The sequence below is a fragment of the Microcaecilia unicolor genome, chromosome 13 (assembly GCF_901765095.1).
Source record: "Microcaecilia unicolor chromosome 13, aMicUni1.1, whole genome shotgun sequence".
In the NCBI taxonomy this organism is placed as follows: Eukaryota; Metazoa; Chordata; class Amphibia; order Gymnophiona; family Siphonopidae; genus Microcaecilia; species Microcaecilia unicolor.
Window position 1 is genome coordinate 98,483,356 of NC_044043.1, and position 16,678 is coordinate 98,500,033.

The window sequence follows — 16,678 nt, forward strand, 5'->3', positions numbered from 1 at the left end:
AGATTCGTATTAAATTTACTACTTTGTAGCTTCATCGCATGCCCCCTAGTCCTAGTATTTTTGGAAAGAGTAAACGATTCACGTCCACCCATTATTCTGTAGACCTGTATCATATCTCCTCTCAGCCACCTTTTCTCCAATCAGAAGAGCCCTAGCTGCTTGAGCCTTTCCTCATAGGGAAGTCGTCCCATCCCCTTCATCATTTTCATCGCTCTTCTCTGCACCTTTTCTAATTCCACTATATCTTTTTTGAGATGCGGCGACCAGAATTGAACACAATATTTGAGGTGCGGTCGCACCATGGAGTGATACAAAGGCAGTATAGTGTTCTCGCTTTTTTGTTTTCCATTCCTTTCCTAATAACACCTACGTCCTATCTCCATAGTTGTGGAATGTCCCAGAACTGGGAGTGATGAGTTTAGATTGAGATTCTGTCCCATCTTCCATAGTCTCCAGTCTTCTCTTCCGTATGGAAGAATTCATTGAATGGTGATGTCAAATATTTGTTTTAAGGGTTGGTTGAATCTGTCTAAAAGGATTTCTAAGGTCTTTGGGACTTCTTATAATATCTTTTCTAGCTAATTTGAAGGTGGGGGAGGGGACAGGACAGCTGTGATCTACAGAGGTATCACTTTAGCTTGCCTCCCCTGTGTCTTCCTCCCCCCCCCCCCCCCCCCCCAACACCATACTTTCATCTACTGATGTCACTACTTACAAACTTATTCCAACTGAATACAAAACAGCTCTTGAACTCGTACAGGTGAATGTGAAGCCTGAGTCAGACTGAGCAGTTCTTTCAGTTGTTCCCCAATCCGGTGATGTCTCAGGTCCAACCTTTGGCAATTCTCCGCTCTTCTTCCGCTGCCTGCGACACTTGATGGCTCAACAATTCCTTGCCCGTCTCCTCTTCTGTTGCACATAGGCAGCTGCCTTATCACAGGAGCGTTAGCTTAAGTACTTTGTAATATAGTTTTGTGGAATTTTAACTTAAGCAAACGTGTTATCATTTGGGGAAATGACACTCGGCTCTGAGCACGAGCAGGTTGTAAGATAATATAAAGCTGAACAGCTGAGGTGGTTACATGCTTTTGCCCTGATCATGTATCGGTCTTTAAGTTCATAGCCTTGGAATTGGAACTGATGTAATATAACTAGAAATTAGGCTTACTTGTCCTGTGTTTGGAGATGTGGCAGCCTGATAGTATTAAGGCCCTCAATTCCTGCCCAGAAGCCTCCCAAAGAGCAGTCGGAGGCTGAAAAGGTGAACTGGGCAGATGTGCCGCAGAACATAAGCCATGCGGAGTCGACCAAGGTCCGCAGACTCCAGCAGTCTGACAGTGTGGCTCGTCTGAGTCAGGTACCCAGTAGATCTTCTGTCACAGTCCATTTCCAAGGGTGGGCGACGGCTCCTCGAGTCATCTACCTAATCTCATGGGTTTTCCTTCCAGGAATGTGTCGGCTGCTTTTGAACCCAGCTCCTTCCTCCTGCAGTGCATCTTGGTTTTTCACATGTCTTGAATAATTTCCTGGAGTTTTTCTGTCTGTTGGTTGTCCTTTTTTTTTTTTTTTTTAAAGAGGTGTTTGAAACTTAACTGTCACACTTTACCCTTTCCACCTGACATACGACTTTTCTAAACTTCCATTATCTCCTTTCAAAGCTGATGAGCCCTGACCTTACTCTTGTGTAGTGTGTATCTTTGTTTTTTCCACTTGATACACTGCCCGTCATACAGTGTACGATCACAATCAATAAACTAAAAGTAAAACAATGGGTGTTGGGGGGGAGGGGGGGGGTCATTTTGCATGAGACCAACAAAAGCATTTCTCTGGGGCTCTTGGCACAACTTCAAGATATTATCCCACCCTCACTTCCTTATAAGTGGCCAACAATTCTTGGATGCTGTAGACTAGAGAAAGGCACCCCCTCCCTGATCCCCTCAAGGTAATACTACAGTATTACTAGTAGACCCTCTGTGACGGGACGAGGTGGAGATCCCTAGCCAAAATCTACCAGGTCTTGGCCTTATAAAATAATATGGGTTTGAGGTTAGTCTTGTGGCCCACTATCGTTAGGGCGAACTCACTGGGGACCCTGTGTGGAAGGTTGTAGTGTAGCAGGGAAGGGTACGTGGGAGGTGACGGGGGCTAACCCTTCTGGATTATTTTCATACAATTCCCCGAGTGCTGGGAGTGAGAGAAGAAGGGTCTTTAAAGGCTGCCATTTTAGACCCCTTGAATGCCGCTAAAATAAATGCAATGGGTTGTCAATTTGCCTTACTATATCTTCCAAATGTAGACCATTTCTGGGTGGGTAAAATTGTCAAAATATCAAAAAGTAAAAGATCATTTCACTTTTCGATATTATATAGAAACAAAGGAAAGTGAAGGCAGACCATATGGTCTATCCAGACTGTCGGTCAATGCCGTCTACTCTTCCTTAGAGATCCTATGGACTTACCCTGATAGCTTTCATTTCCATCATGTTCATGAACTCACCACCCTTTCCTCAGGTTACTCCTGAGTCTGTCCCCTTTTTATCTTCATCCTATACCCCCTCTTTCTAGAGCTTCCTGCCAACTGAAAGACTCACCTCCTGTCATTTATGCTATGGAGGTATTTAAATGCCATCTCTCCCCTCTCCTGCCTTTCTTTTTATCAAAGAATTACATATTGAGATCTTTGTCCCCCTCATATGCTTGATGACCACTTTAGTAGTTGCCCTCTGGACCACCTCCATCCTGTTTATGCTGATGACTCCCAGATCTACCTCTCCACACCAGAAATTTCAGCAGGAATCTAGGCCCAAATATCAGCCTGGATGTTTCGCCACCATCTGAAACTAAACATGGCCGAGCTGCTTATCTTTCCTCCTAAACTCACCTCTCCTCTTTGCCCATTCTGTAGATAACACACTCAACCTCCCTCTCACCAGCTTGTAACCTTGGTTATCTTTGACCCCTCTCTCTTTCTTCACATATCCAACAGACTGGTAAAACCTGTAGTTTCTTTCTCTAGAATATCACCAAAATTCATCCTCTCCTGTGTACACTACCAAAACCCTTATCCATATTCTTATCACCTGTTGCTTAGACTACAACTTGCTTCTCATAGGTCTCCCACTAAGCCATCTCTCTCCCTTTCAATCTGTTCAAAATTCTGCTGTATGACTGGTATTCTGCTCTCTTCTCAAGTCACTTCATTGGCTCCCTCTCCGTTTCCGCATACAGTTCAAACTCCCCTTATTGACTTACAAGTGCATTCACCTTAAGCTCCTCGGTAGCTCTCCACTCTTCTCTCTCTCTCCCTACACTCCTCCCCAGGAACTCCGTTCACTGGGTAAATCTCTCTTATCTGCACCCTTCTCCTCCACTGCTAACTCCAGACTCCGTTCCTTTTATCTTGCTGCACCAGATGCCTGGAATAGACTTCCTGAGCCAGTAGGTCAAGCTCCATCTCTGGCCGTCTTCAAATTCTAGGCTAAAAGCCCACCTTTTTGAGGCTGCTTTTAACTCCTAACCCCTATTCACTTGTACAGTACCCATGTTTTATCATTCCCACCTTAGTAATGCCCTTATCCCTTATTTGTCCTGATTAGATTGTAAGCTGTCGAGCAGGGACCGTCTCTTCATGTTCAGTGTACAGCGCTGTGTAGTTCTGTAGAAATAAGTAGTAGTAGTTTTAAGGGTGGTGGTCTCCAGAATTGTACACTGTATTCTGAATGAGGTCTCACCAGTCTTATACAGGGGCATCATCTCCTCCTTTTTCCTACTGGCCATTCCTCTGTCTATGCATCTAAGCATCCTTTTAGCTTTTGTGTTGCCTTTAAGATCATCACATACCCACCTCCTCTTGTACACAAGTTCTTTATCCCCCTAACCCGTACTATTCGAGTTTTTGCAGGCCAAATGCATGCCTCTTTGAACCTTCCCCACCCCACCCCCACTTTAACTCCTTGGTTATCTAGCACTGTCCAACTCTACCAGAGACTTAAGTGCTTTTTGAAATGGGCTGAAACGTAATCTTCAAATTCTTAGTCTGCTTTTTCATTTGTCTTCCAGTGCTTATTCGGATCCCCCATTCTTTTGGAAAGTCGTTCTTCTGGATTTCTCCCTCTTTTTCCTCATGGTTAAATCATGATAACACTCTTGGTCTTCAGACCTTTATTCTTTTCAATCCAACTGACCTCTTGTATAATTCTGTCCAACTAGCCCTGTTAGGGAGCAAATAACTCCAGCAGTTTAATAGAATCGGGGGGGGGGGGGGGGTAGTGAAAATAGTTTGAAAATGAGTGAGATCTGAGCAAGGGTTTCAGGGAAAAGCTGCCTTCCCATATTTCCATGGTAGAAGGCAACTTGGTGAAAGGAAGCAAACTTTTGACCCTGACAACTGCTCCAGTTGAGCTTTTTTTTTTTTTAATAATTTTAAAATTATGACAGCACCAAGTATAAGGCTTAAGCCCCAGCCTTTAACTTAATCTGGTCAGCACACATCTGGATATTGATCCCAAGGTTACCAGGTTAACCTAGTCTTAGTACAGACCGGCCAGGGCCGTGTGGCATTTTGTCAGTATGACATGTTTATAATCAATGTGCCAACTGCTTTTTAAGTCAGGAATGTTTGACATATGAACATAAAACAAATGCCATACTGAACTCGGTCCATCAAGCCCACTATTCCGTTTCAGAGTGGCCAATCCAGTGGTCTCAATACCTGGCAGGATTCCCTGTGGAATGGATTCAAACTTTGGTCATGTTTACATGGCTAATAGTGGTTTGACTGTTCCTCAGGAACTAAGCTGTGCTTTTCTTTTCACCACATCCTCTGGTAACATGCACCAGTTTTTAACTTGCATGGTGTGTGGAATGTGTGGGTTTGAGGTGCTGCCTATTTCATGGAATGCCCCTAGGCCTAGTACTAGCTGGAAGGATTTTTACCTGTTCCAGGCAACTTTGTACATCTGTCATATCACCTCCAGGCTGAAGAGCCCTAAGGGGCAATTTTACCAAGCCACACAGGCGCCTACATGTGCTCAACGTGTATCAGTTTGGCATTACTGCCTGGCTACCACATGGCCCAGGCGGTAATTTCATTTTTTACATCTGTCCGCTACGTGCGCCAGAAAATAATTTTATTTTCTGACGCACTGGAGGTAATCAACATTTGAATGTGGGACTAGGGGGCATGCGATGAAGCTACAATGTAGTAAATTTAAAACGAATCGGAGAAAATTTTTCTTCACTCAACATGTAATTCAACTCTGGAATTCATTGCCAGACAATGTGGTAAAGGCGGTTAGCTTAGTGGAGTTTAAAAAAGGTTTGGACGGCTTCCTAAAGGAAAAGTCCATAGACCATTATTAAATGGACTTGGGGAAAATCCACTATTTCTGGGATAAGCAGTATAAAATGTTTTGTACTTTTTTGGGATCTTGCCAGGTATTTGTGACCTGGATTGGCCACTGTTGGAAACAGGATGCTGGGCTCGATGGACCTTTGGTCTTTCCCAGTATGGCAATACTTATGTACTTATGGCCATTACTGCCCGGTTAACGTGAGACCTTACCGTTAAGTGAATGGGTGGCGGTAAGTTCTCGGACCCAAAATGGACGCGTGACGCTTTCATTTTTGACCCCCCCACCCCCAAAGGCATTCTTTTTACAGATGTGCTGAAAAATGGATCTGCGTGTGGCCAAAACCCGCACCCACCCTAGCGCAGGACACTTTTCAGCACACCTTAGTGTTTAGGTCTTCCCCACTGGGGAAAACACATCCCCCATTATTTTGGTTGCCCTTCTCAACACTAGAGATATATCTTGACTGGAAGCGCACATAAGATGTGGTCACATGATGGACTTGTACAGAAGCATTATCTGATCTGTTCCCATTTATTGATTTGCACTAGAAGGTGTCGTCCATGGTGATCAACATGTTTTCCTGAGTGGCTGACGGGCTACTTCAACTATCGACTGACTTGATCCATGTTGCTCATCACTTTCTTTTGAAGATTGTTTAAAACAAGTTTTTACTGAACAGTACGGAAGATTTAAGTACAAAGTGTTTCCATGCTGGGACAGACTGAAGGTCCAAGTCCAGCATCCGGTTTCCAACAGTGGCCAATCTAGGTCACAGATACCTGGCAAGATCCCAAAACAGTACATTTTATGCTGCTTATCCTAGAAATAAGCAGTGGATTTCCCCCAAGTCCATTTTAATAATGGTTTATGGACTTTTCATTTAGGAAGCTATTCAAACCTTTTTTTTAAACCCCCGCTAAGCTAACCACTTTTACTACATTTTCTGGCAATGAATTGCAGAGTTTAATTACATGTTGAGTAAAGAAATATTTTCTCAGATTCATTTTAAATGTACTACTTCTAGCTTCATTGCATGCCCCTAGTCCTAGTAGAATAGATTTGATATTTTCTATTGTGGAATCCTTGTGTTCATAACACAAGAAAAACCACATCAGAAAGGTCGCTCTTTCATACAAACTCATGACCCACCTACTACCACCCCCACCCTCCCTTACAGGTTATTTATAAACTTCTAAGCACTGATCCCTGGGGTACTCCACTGTTTACCATTATTCATGAGAAAAATGATCCCTTTAATCTTTCTTGGTCAGTTACTGAAACGAGTGTAGCATAATTACACCAGCAGGCTGAGACCCAGGGAAGCCAAACTCGAAACCCACATTTGTGATCTTGGTCCAAGTCACTTTAAGCCTGTACCAGAGGCAACAGAGGGTTGATTGTGTGCCCTCCAAGGACAGGGAAATACCCAGCGCACCTGAAAGTAGCTCAAGGCGAGTTAAATATATATATATACATACATTGTTTGTGCTTGAGTATCACAGTAGTTGACAGGAACTATTTCTCATACTAAAACGGTGTTAAAAATCCAACAGTAGAGAATATTACTTTGACGTCATTCCAGATATTATCGTAGACCTCCCTCTCTCTCATGACTGAAAAACTTCCTCTGAAATCTGCTCTCTCCAGATAACGTGGGCATGAGAGCCAATCTTAGACTTGTTTTTGGAGATGTTAAGCTGAGGCTGTAAGTTCTGCCTTTATCTGTGTCTGAGGATCAGCACAGCAGCCTCTTCAATATCGGTATAGATTGGGGGAGGGGGAAACAGGAAGTAGCAAAGCAGGAGCCCTTTCAAAAAGCAAAGAATTGCTAATATTCCTTCTGAATTTTAAAATCAGACCAAAAGGGGAGCGTCTCGAACCCTTTCCTGCCTTCTAAAAATCGAAGTAGTTTGTGTAGCCTGTTGGTTAGTGCAGAGTGGGGTTTTCAACTCGGTCCTCGGGACACATCCAGCCAGTCAGGTTTTCAGGATACCCACAATGCAAATGCATAAGAGATTTGCATGCCCCACCTCCATGGTATGCAAATTTCTCATGCATATTCATTGTGTGTATCCTGAAAGCCTGACTGGCTGGACGTGTCCTGAGGACCGGGGTGAGAACCCCTGGGTTAGTGCAGTGGACTGAACCTGGGGAAAAGGGGTTTGATTTTCTATTATATGGCTGCTTGTGACCCTGGACAAGTCACTTAACCCTCCATTGCCCCAGGTACAAAAACTTAGATGCTGAGCCCACTAAGGACAAAGTAACATATAGTAACATAGTAGATGACGGCAGATAAAGACCTGCACGGTCCATCCAGTCTGCCCAACAAGACAAAATCACATGTGCCACCTTTTGTGTATACCTTACCTTGATTTGTGTCATTTTCAGGGCTCAGACCGTAGAAGTCTGCCCAGCACTAGCCCCGCCTCCCAAACACCAACCCTTCCCCCCCCCCCCAACGGCTCCGCCACCCAATTTTGGCTAAGCTTCTGAGGATCCATTTCTTCTGCATAGGATTCCTTTATGTATATCCCACGCATGTTTGAATTCCGTTACCGTTTTCATCACCACCACCTCCCGTGGGAGGGCATTCCAAGCATCCACTACTCTCTCCGTGAAAAAATACTTCCTGACATTTTTCTTGAGTCTGCCCCCCTTCAATCTCATTTCATGCCCTCTAGTTCTACCGCCTTCCCGTCTCCGGAAAAGGTTCATTTTGAGGATTAATACCTTTCAAATATTTGAACGTCTGTATCATATCACCCCTGTTTCTCCTTTCCTCCAGGGTATACATATGTTCAGGTCTGCAAGTCTCTCCTCATACGTCTTATAAAGCAAATCCCGTACCATTCTCGTAGCTTTTCTTTGCACCGCTTCAATTCTTTTTACATCCTTAGCAAGATACGGCCTCCAAAACTGAACACAATACTCCAGGTGGGGCCTCACCAATGACTTATACAGGGGCATCAACACCTCTTTTCTTCTGCTGGTCACACCTCTCTCTATACAGCCCAGCAACCTTCTAGCTACAGCCACTGCCTTGTCACACTGTTTCGTCACCTTCAGATCCTCGGATACTATCACCCCAAGATCCCTCTCCCCATCGGTACCTATCAGACTCTCACCGCCTAACACATACGTCTCCCGTTGATTTCTACTCCCTAAGTGCATCACTTTGCATTTCTTCGTATTGAATTTTAATGTAATGTAGTAATATCATTTGTATTCCACCAGTTCCAACGTAGGGTTCAAAGCAGGTCACAATTCCTTTTTTAATAAAGGAACAAACAAAGTGGACCTGTCATGTTTAGATAAATATTGCTGAAACGGATAAGCCTTCAAAGGTTTCCCAAAGGAGAAATAGGATGTCGTAGCTCAGGGTACTTGAATGTCCTGAAATAGAATTCTTAAAAATCCTTTTTATAGCGAACACCCAATACTGAAGGGAAATTAAGATGGGGGAACTGCTTTGGTTGTACCACAAGAGTGGTGTATCAAATCTGTGACCTTTTTTTACCATGACGGTGGGATATGAGCACCTTCTTACTTTTGAGGTCACCCAGCAATGTGTCGAGACTTTCATCGAGTGTAGAGGCAAGACAGATGTACCATCAAGCAACACTAGGTTACTGTCTTGGGTGGGTTGCACACATGACCTACAATTTTGGGTCAAGCAGCAGGTAGTAGAATTGGGGAAATGTTTTATGAGTGATGTGGGTCTGCTGTAGTTCAGGTTGACAGATATATAAATCTGGTCCTGTAGGTTTCTCTGAAGCTTCTCCAGGACTGGCAAGGACAGAACAAACTGGAAACCAGTGTGCTCATAGTGGAGACCTGAGGGCAGCAGTGTTTGGCCTCCATGTGGCTGTGAAATGGTCATTGGCACCGTTGATGTCTCAGCATTTTCACACTATTGGAGGAGCAAAGCTTCTGACCATACAGGAAGAAATCAGATGTAAATGTCACTGACACAGCTACTTGCCTTTCTCTTAAAGGCTTACAGCCCTTCCTACCCCTCTATATAGAAAATGTATCTCCCTTTCATAAAAATTTCCCAGGTGGTAAAGAGGTTTCTTTTGGCTGTTTTGCTTAGACCTTTATTTTGACTTTTTTTTTTTTTTTCTTCACTACACACTTTGAGTCATGCTTTCATTACAACTCATCGTGATTATTGTAATACTGTATATGCTGGTCTCCCACAGTTTCGGTTACACTGTCTTCAACCTTTTACAAATCCAGCATTTCGCATGCTGTAAAGTCAACCGGCTTTGATTCAGTCACTCCATTGTTTTCCACGTTATGTTGATGCCTTTAGCCTCTGCACTATCTAAATTAGACCTCAATCCTTTCATGTATGCTGATATTACCATCTATATCCCCTTTCATTCCACCGTTGCGGAAATCGCTACTCTCATCGAAGCTTGCTTCTCCACTATTGAGCACTGGGCCCAGGTGTTTCGCTTTAAATTAAACCAGGATTGAACTCAGTGTCTCATACTCTCGTCCACCCATACCCAAATAATTGACGCAACACTTGCAGTGAAGGGCCACACTCTTCCAGTCGCCAACAGTCTTCGGCTTTTAGGAGTGCACCTGGACATGCACCAGTTAGACAACCATGTGCATCTGGTCTGCAAAAGAATGTTTCATGCCATGTGGAGGCTCCGACGCATAAGATACTTCCTAACCAGAGATCTGTTCCGTACACTTGTGCATTGGCTAGTCCTCTCCCACCTAGATTACTGCAGCGGAATTTATGCGGGTTGCAAGGTCTCCCTACTGAAAAAGTTCCAAACAGTCCAGAACGCTGCTGCGAGACTGATTCTGGGTGGTCACCGTTTTGCACATGCTGAGCCATTGCGCTTCAGGCTCCATTGGCTACCTGTACAGGAGCGCATTATGTTTAAGCTCTGCTCCTTAACCCACAAAATCATCTACGGGCTTGCTCCGGTCTATATGCTCCCCTTGATTGACCTTCCGCCCAGGAATGCCACACCTGCATCACGATCTTACCTCCATCTACACTTCCCAAGCTGCAAGGGTGTCAAGTATAAGAAGATTTTTTCCTCCTCCTTCCACTACTGGTGCCTTAAATTCTGGAATGCTCTTCCGCAACGCCTCAAAAAGCAGGAGGACCGCATCTTCAAGAAGCTGCTAAAGACCTATTTATTTGCTAAAACTTACTCCCTCAACTACTACTACTACTATTTAGCATTTCTATAGCGCTACAAAGCGTATGCAGCGCTGCACAAACATAGAAGAAAGTCCCTGCTCGAAGAGCTTACAATCTAATAGACAAAAATAAAGCAAACAAATCAATTGATGTGTAGAGGAAAGAGGAGAGGAGGGTAGGTGGAGGCGAGTGGATACAAGTGGTTACGAGTCAAAAGCAATGATTAAAGAGGTGGGCTTTCAATCTAGATTTAAAGATGGTCAAGGATGGGGCAAGACGTAGGGGCTCAGGAAGTCTACTCTGCTGATTGATATGCCCTTCATGATCCCCTCCCTACTTAGTTTCCAATTTTTAGTAGCTGCTCCCGCTGCCTACTCTTTGTCCCCCCTGCACTATTCTATTAAACTGTAAACTTTTCTAATTTTTTTTTTCTAACTAATGTAAGCCACATTGTGCCTGCATGAGTGGGAAAATGTGGGATATAAATGAACCATAAATAAATTACATTGGTTGCCATACCAGTGTTTCCCAAGTCCGATCCTGGAGTCCCCTCACCGGTCAGGATATCCATAATGAATATGCATAAAATCTGTGTGCAAATCCAGTTCATGCGTATTCATTGTGGATATCCTGAAAACCTGATTGGTAAAGGGAGTGGAGGAGTAGCCTAGTGGTTAGTGCAGCGGACTTTGGTCCTGGGGAACTGGGTTCAATTCCCACTGCAGCTCCTTGTGACTCTGGGCAAGTCACTTAACCCTCCATTGCCCCTGGTACAAAATAAGTACCTGAATATATGTAAACTGCTTTGAATGTAGTTGCAAAAACCTCAGAAAGGCGGGATATCAAGTCCCATTTCCCTTTCCCTATTCCAGGCCTGAACAGTGGCTTATACCGTATCACATTTGGTTTAAACTGCTCCTTCTCCCATCCCCAATTACTGCTTTGATCATCCCCTATACGCCATCCCACACTCTTTTGATCCCTTGGTTCTAACTGCTTGGTATTGCCCCATCCAATGAGGCCTATTATGAATCCACTCGACATTCTTTCGTTTTGGCCCCTAGTGTCTTGACTAATTTACCATCTGATGCTAGGTCTGAATCAGGGGCGTAGCCAGGCAAGACTGTGGGTGGCCAACAAGTGTTCTTCCCCCACCACCACCAAAAAAATATCTCAGCTGGTGGAAGAATGCTTCTTTCCACCTTAGTAGTCTGCAGTAGGCATACGCTGAAAACTGGGCACATGCAGGTGCTGGTATTGTGGGGAGTAGCAGTTTTGTTACCATCAGGGGGAAGTCTTCGGCTGACGGAGCTTGGGATCCCCACCAGCTATCGCTAAACGTGTGCTACTGTTGGGTGGGCCTGAGCCCTAGGTGGGTAGGCCCGCCCACCTGTGGCTATGCCACTGGTCTGAATTAAGTCAGATTTAAGACAAAATTAGAAACTTCCAGATGGTCTTTGGGTCTCTACCTAACTGCCTATTCTTGTAAGTGCACTGTGACCTATCGTACTCTATATTGCTTCCCTTTTCCTTCCCAGATCCCTTTATCTATGGTCATATCCTTTCCTGATTTTTATTGGAGTTCTGTTTCCTGTAACATAGTAAATGACGACAGATAAAGGCTTGTACGGTCCATCCAGTCTGCCCAACAAGATAAACTCTCATTTTACAGGAGGACCTTGCGAGACTGGGAGAATGGGCGTGCGAGTGGCAGATGAAGTTCAATGTTGACAAGTGCAAAGTGATGCATGTGGGTAAGAGGAACCCAAATTATAGCTACGTCTTGCAAGGTTCCGCGTTAAGAGTTACGGATCAAGAAAGGGATTTGGTGTCGTCGTCGATGATACGCTGAAACCTTCTGCTCAGTGTGCTGCTGCGGCTAGGAAAGCGAATAGAATGTTGGGTGTTATTAGGAAGGGTATGGAGTCCAGGTGTGCGGATGTTATAATGCCGTTGTATCGCTCCATGGTGCGACCGCACCTGGAGTATTGTGTTCAGTACTGGTCTCCGTATCTCAAAAAAGATATAGTAGAATTGGAAAAGGTACAGCGAAGGGCGACGAAAATGATAGTGGGGATGGGACGACTTTCCTATGAAGAGAGGCTGAGAAGGCTAGGGCTTTTCAGCTTGGAGAAGAGACGGCTGAGGGGAGATATGATAGAAGTGTATAAAATAATGAGTGGAATGGATCGGGTGGATGTGAAGCGACTGTTCACGCTATCCAAAAATACTAGGACTAGAGGGCATGAGTTGAAGCTACAGTGTGGTAAATTTAAAACGAATCGGAGAAAAGTTTTCTTCACCCAACGTGTAATTAGACTCTGGAATTCGTTGCCGGAGAACGTGGTACGGGCGGTTAGCTTGACGGAGTTTAAAAAGGGGGTTAGATAGATTCCTAAAGGACAAGTCCATAGACCGCTATTAAATGGACTTGGAAAAATTCCGCATTTTTAGGTATAACTTGTCTGGAATGTTTTTACGTTTGGGGAGCGTGCCAGGTGCCCTTGACCTGGATTGGCCACTGTCGGTGACAGGATGCTGGGCTAGATGGACCTTTGGTCTTTCCCAGTATGGCACTACTTATGTACTTATGTACTTATGGTATGTGATACTTTATATGTATACCTGAGTTTGATTTGTCCTTGCCATTCTCAGGGCGTAGACCGTAGAAGTCTGCCCAGCACCAGTTTCGCTTCCCAATTACCAGCATCTCCTCCCAATCTCCGCTAAGATTCCGTAGATCCATTCCTTCTAAACAGGATTCCTTTGTGATTATCCCACGCATGTTTAAATTCCATTACCGTTTTCATCTCCACCACCTCCCGCGGGAGGGCATTCCACATATCCTGCACCCTCTCCGTCAAAAAATACTTCCTGACATTACTCCTGAGTCTACCCCCCTTCAACCTCAATTCATGTCCTCTAGGTCTACCGCCTTCCCGTCTCCAGAAAAGGTTTGTTTGCAGATTAATACCTTTCAAATATTTGAACATCTGTATCATGTCACCCCTGTTTCTCCTTTCCTCCAAGGTACACGTATATACCGTGGAGGAAAGGAGAATAATGTATTGTTACCACCTTTTTCTAAAAGAAAGCTCAAAGTGGTTATCAAGTTTTATAGTATATAATAACATGCCCAAGGGGCTCTTGTTTTGGATTTCAGGGTTGCCCCTTGGGCATGCTGGCAGTACCCTTGCATTATTGTTGGCGGTGGGGGCAGCTTGATGCCCACAGGGTTCAACTGTCTCCCTCCCATTTGCAGTTAGTCTCAACAACTTCTTGCTAATCTGATCCTGTTTTGAAAACGTTAAGTACCGTCTGGTTGGCTTAGCTCCAGCCTTAATCTCATTGTTTCTAGATGTGTAAACACCACTGGCAGGTCCACTTAAACTGCAGCCTGTAATGCCCGATGCCTGGATATATGGAGACACTGCGAAAACATCGTTCCCCAGAGATTCTGAACAAGACACCCTGGAGCCACCCAATTAAGGTGCAGCTTTCAGACTGTGCGGCAGCCGTACCCGGGACAGGAGAGAGAGAGAGAAAAGGAAGACCTAAAGTTTTTTTTAAAAAATGAGCGTTTAGAAACCAGATTAGAAAACTTGGTGCCAGTTCACGCACAAACACATTTATTAACAATACTGTTTGGTACAGATTGTAAACCTGATATACTGTGAATGGCAGTGTAGTAAGATTAAGTCTCGCACTCAGGAACTGACTTGCCCTGCTGATACAAGGCTGTTTCTTGCCTTCTACAGCCCTACACGTTCCCTACAGGCATTGCAGCATGTAGAGAATTCCATCCCAAGCAAATTCATGCCAGGCCGGCAGCTTGAGAAACCCACAGCAGCCGACGGGGACTGACAACACACATACAATTCCTAAAGGTTGTGACTGGAGCTGTTACTCACAGGAATGAAATGTACTTACTTTATATATATCATCTTCCTCCCACACACAGACCTATCAGTGGGTTCAGTTTGTATAACCTGTGTGCTTTTGAGTGTACACTGGTCCCAGTAGAGTCGGCTTCCCTCTGCAGTGCTAGTGTGGTGGAGATTCTCTCACCCCCCCCCCCCCCCCACCCCACCCCACAAATTGCCACATTCCAGCCATTTCCATTTTGCTGTATCTTTGCCACGCACAGTTTCCTTTTAAGGGAAATTCTACAATCGCAGCCACTGGTGACAGGATTTGAACAGAGATCTCAGGATTTTAGCCAAGGTCTCGGGCTCTGAGTTTGTTGCCTCTAGATGACTAACCCAAGCAAAATGTCCAAGTGAACCCCAATTTATTTTATTCAAAACAGCTCCCTTTTTATATGAATTTGTAGAATTCTTTTGGCTTTAGTTTTAATTTGCCTTTTCCACTTGAATAGCAGGAGTTATTTTGCTGTTCAAGTGGACTTTTTAATGTTAGGTCTTTTCTCAGGATTTGCCATTCAATGCTCGACAGCAAGGGCAGTTGTCATTTGCGTTAGCCATCTGCCTGCAGGTCCTACTTTTTTTTTTTTTTTCCGTGCCCTACCTCATCTTGTAGAATAAGGTGTTGCAAAATTCGCTCCTGTCTCTGCTTTCTGGACACAGCAGTGGTTGAGGGGCGGGGGAGGAAAATGTGTTCTGGACTGACCTGTGTTCACTTGCAGGGAGTCTAGGTTTGGATGCTGCTCCCAGCTGTTGTGTAAAATATTCCAAGAATTTGATTTGCAGCTGGGAACAAGTGATGGTGTCAGATTTAGATCCTGTGTGATGCATAAAAGACTTCCCCCTGGCATTTGGGTTGCTTCCTCTCATTGTTTTGGCCCTTCCTGTTTGAATGTCTGTGCGGAGGAGAATGGTGCTGGTAGTACTTTCTGTGAATGGGGTGGGGGGAGAGAGAAGGAAGCTGCCCGGCTCCCTTTGGCAGCTTTGGGGTACATTCTGTGAGGTTTCTGACCTTCTTTTACAACAAATCAGCATGATGTTGTGGAATTGGCCTCCCCCCCCCCCCCCCCCCACCATAAGTTCTTCTTTCTCGCATGTTAACATGTCAGAATTCATTCCAATCTACAGCAGCCAGACTGATATATGGTAAAACACGATTCGAAAGCGCTAACCCTTCGAGAAAAGCTGCACTGGCTCCCAATCAAAGAACAGATCATCTTCAAAATCTGCACTCTAGTCCAAAAAATCATCTACGGCATAGTCCCAGGATACATGGCATACGTCATTGATCTACCAACTAGAAACAGACTCTGATCAGCACTGTCGTACCTAAACTTACATTACCCAAACTGTAAAGGGCTAAAATACAAAACTCGCGCATCTAGCTTCCCCTACATAAGCGCACAACTATGGAATGGACTCCCGAATGCAGTGAGAACAGTACATGACCACCTAAACTTCAGGAAATCATTGAAAACCCATCTCTTCAACAAAGCTTATCCCACCGATCCAACATAAATCCCCACACCCAGCAACACAAGATGATCTATGATTGTACTGGACAATTTATTATCCTCAACCCCATGACGCCTGAAACGTTTCTACCTGTGACCATAACACAAGCTTGTATTTATCATCCGTAATGGCAATTGCCTTATAATACTTTGCAAATAGGTGGGAAAATGTGGGGTATAAATGTAACGAATAAATAAATTCTTTGTCCTTCCAGTCTCTGCGTCTTCCCTACCCCTAGTATGTGCCAGTCTCTGTTGCTGCCATTACAATGTCTTTGTGGCGCTCTCTGGTGAGTCCAAGTGAAATGTCCTTTCAGATACGGTACTGACCACTGGAACAGCTGAAGATTCTTTTCGGCCAACTCTAAGCAAACCATTTTCTTGCTGTTCCAAATGATGAAACGTTCTCACAAGTTTCCAAGTTTAAGTAGCTGTTCTCCCAAATCGGTGCGCCGACGTTTCACAGTTAGTGCAGTGTTACCGTTTTCCCCATTACCATGTCACACTCTAGTAGAGTGAAGGGAACTGGTGTAGAACCAGCTTTTCACGTTGAGTTTAAATGGGATTCTCTCACTTACAGGACCTGTATTCTTTCTAAGTGTTGATTTAAAGATGATCACGGATCAATAAGCCGGTAGGACTTCTTAAATGGTACAAGACGGCCTTGTCCAAAGCTTGCTACACTGAGGCGATGCAATGGAGTTAGACTCTC

At 44.4% G+C, this 16,678-nt stretch overlaps 1 protein-coding gene across 4 annotated transcripts in view; it reads left to right on the forward strand.

Annotated features, from left to right (window-relative positions):
• ECE1 (endothelin converting enzyme 1) overlaps positions 1-16,678 on the forward strand; it is a 119,960-nt gene that overhangs the window by 40,473 nt on the left and 62,809 nt on the right. The gene's annotated exons all lie outside the window — the stretch shown is intronic.